This window comes from Pteropus vampyrus, unplaced genomic scaffold (assembly GCF_000151845.1).
Source record: "Pteropus vampyrus isolate Shadow unplaced genomic scaffold, Pvam_2.0 Scaffold166, whole genome shotgun sequence".
Taxonomy (NCBI): domain Eukaryota; kingdom Metazoa; phylum Chordata; class Mammalia; order Chiroptera; family Pteropodidae; genus Pteropus; species Pteropus vampyrus.
Window position 1 is genome coordinate 2,578,863 of NW_011888947.1, and position 3,204 is coordinate 2,582,066.

Consider the following 3,204-nt stretch of genomic DNA (forward strand, 5'->3'; position numbering starts at 1 on the left):
ACATACGAAAACTACAACAAAAAGAAGAGAGAATAAAAGGACCCATATTGTGATAAGGTTTCTACTTTCCACTAGTTGTAGCAAAATACTGACTCTAAGTAAACTGTAAAAAGTTAAGGGTATATACTGTAATTCCTAGAGCAAACATTAAAAACAAAAACAAAATAAACTGTACATAAAGTAAAAACTCAACAGATCAATTAAAATGGAATGCTAAAACATATTTAAATAATCCCGAAGAATACAGGAAAAGGGACACAGAGGAAAGAAAAATTGAGTGAATAAACAGAAAACAAAGAATATTCTTTTCAAGTGCATGTGGAATATTCACCAAGACAGTCCATATCATGGCTTGTCAAACAAATCTTTGAAAATTTAGAACAATTGAAATAAAAAGAAGTATCTTCTATGACCTTAATGGAATTAGACTAGAAATCGATAACAGAAGCATATCTGGAAAATCTCCAAACATTTGGAAATTAACAATAGTCACTGCTCTTGCCTTTCACATACTCACAGAAGACATTCTGTCACATCGGAGTGGTGCCGTGGTTCTTGGTGTTACACACTGTGTAGAAAGTCAAAATCATTGCTTCCTACTGCTGCTTCTGTTCATGACGATGGTATGGGAAAGCCATGATGGTTTGGGCTGTTCTTTTACACAACGCTAACCAATACTTTTTAATAACCTATTGGTCAAAAAGGAAGTCTCAAGGAAAATTAGAAAATACACTGAACTGAATGAAACTAAAAATACGACATACTAAATCTTGTGAGATGCTACTAAACCAGTGCCTAGAGAGATGCAGACAGCATGAAATGCTTATATTTAATAAAAAAAGGCCTAAAATAAAAAATTAAACCTCCAACCTAAAAAACAAAAAAAAAAGAGCAAAATAACCCAAAACGAGAAGGAACGAAATAATACACAGCAGAAATCAATGAGATTGAAAAAGAGATACAATAAGGAAAACTGATAAAACCAAAAACGTTCTTCAAGAAGACTATCAAACTTGATAAACCTCTAGCAAGACAGATCAATAAAAAAAGAGAGACGACACAAAAATCAATATAAGGAATAAAGAGGGGGATATCACTAGAGATCCTCTAGACATTAAAAGGATGATAAGGACAAACTATAGACGACTCTATACACACAAAGCCGACAAGTTAAATAAAACCGACCAATTCTTTGAAAATCACAAACTACCTAACCTCATCCAATATGAAATGGATAACCTAAATAATAACTATTAAATAAATTAACTTCATAGTTTAAAACCTTCTAAAAAGGAAATCTACAGGCCTAGATGGATTCGTTGGCAAATTCTACCAAACCTTTAAAGAAGAAATAATACCAATCCTACAAATTTCCTCTTGAAAATTTCATAGGATATAACATTTTCTAATTCATTTTATGAGGCCAGTATTACTCTCTGCCAAATCAAAGACAGTACAAGAAAATGACAAGCCAATATCCTTCATGAACGTAGGTGCAAAAAATCTTAAATATTAGAAAATAAAATACAGTAACACAGAAGAATAATATACCATGAACACATGGAGTTTATCCTGGGAGTGTACAGCAAAAATCAAACAATGTCACCTACTGTACCGACAGTCTAAAGAAGAAAAAACATGATCAAATCAATTGATGCAACAACAACAAAAAAGCATGTGACAAAACTGAAGTCCCATTAAGGATGAAAGTGCATAGCAAACTAGGAATAGAAGGGAACTTCCTCTGTCTGATAAAGAGCATCTACAAAAACTCTGTATCTAACATCATACTTAATGATGAAAGACTGAATACTTTCCCTGTAAGATTGGGGAGAGGGCAAGGATATCCTCTCTCCCCACTCCTATTTAACATAGTATTGGAAGTCTTATTTAGTGCAATAAGGCAAGAGAAAGATACTAAAAGCATCGGGAAAAAATATTAGAAGGGGGTCTACGGCCATGCCACCCTGAACGTGCCCAATCTCCTCTGAGCTCAGAAGCTAAGCAGGGCTGGGCCTGGTTAGTATTTGGATGGGAGACCACCTACGAAGACCAGGTGCTATAGGCGTTAAAAATATATATGTATATTAGAAAGAAGAAAATAAACCTGTTTTTAGTCACAGGATTTTATTGTCATAGCAAACTCCCAAGGAACCTTCTTTTAAAAATCCCTAGAACTAATAGATGACTTTAGCAAGGTTGCAAGATACAAGGTTAACACGAAATTCAATCATATTTCCATATACTAGCAATGAACATTTGTAAACTAAAGTTAAAAACTAAATGCCATTTACAATAACTTGAAAAAGTGAATATGTAGCTATAAATCTAACAAAATATGCATAGTATTTATATGCTGAAGACTCCAAAACATTTATGAAAGAAACAAACAAAAAAAAACTTAATAAACGAGTTACATACCGCTGTGTCTGAAGATTAGAAGACTTAACACAATAAAGACGTCAATTCTCTCCAAACTGATCTACAGATTTTATGCAATTCCTATCCTAGAAGAATGTTTTAATAGATATAAACAAATGTATCCTAAAATTTATATGGAAAGACAAAGAAACTAGAACAGCTAAAACAAATTTGAAAGTGAAGAACAGAGTTGGGGGAAGTCATATTTTCTGATCTTAAGACTTACTATATTAGCTATGGTAATCAAGATAGTATGATATTGGTGGGTGATAAACACACAGAGTCCAGAAATAGCCCTACACAAGTATAGCCAACTGATTTTTGACAAATATCCAAAAGCAATTCAATGGAGCAATGAGTCATTTCAATAACAAATGGTGTTGAAACAATTGGACATCTGCAGGCAGATAAACAAATAGACAAAAGCACTACCTATAAAAGAAAAAGTTGATATACTGGACTTAATAAAACTAAAACCTTTTGCTTTGAAAAACATTGTTAAGAGAATAAAATGACAAGTTATAGACTGGGAGAGAACATCTGAAAATCACATATCCAACAATGGATTTGTATCCAGAATACAGAAAGAACTCTCAAAACATAACAATAATAAAAAAGCCAAGTTAACAACTGGAAAAAGAACAGACACACCACCAAAGATGATATGAACAGTTAAGTACCTAAAAAGATGTTCAACCTCATTAGCCATTAGAGAAAGAGATAGTGTGACAAAGAGACAGAGAGAGACAGTGACTGATAAAGAGACACACACAGAGAGGGAAA

The 3,204-nt window shown here is 33.1% G+C and overlaps 1 protein-coding gene and 1 pseudogene across 4 annotated transcripts in view; one reads left to right on the plus strand and one right to left on the minus strand.

Annotated features, from left to right (window-relative positions):
* Positions 1–3,204, minus strand: part of KIAA0513 (KIAA0513 ortholog) — a 122,226-nt gene that overhangs the window by 38,319 nt on the left and 80,703 nt on the right. The gene's annotated exons all lie outside the window — the stretch shown is intronic.
* Positions 1,950–2,068, plus strand: LOC111745824 (annotated as a pseudogene).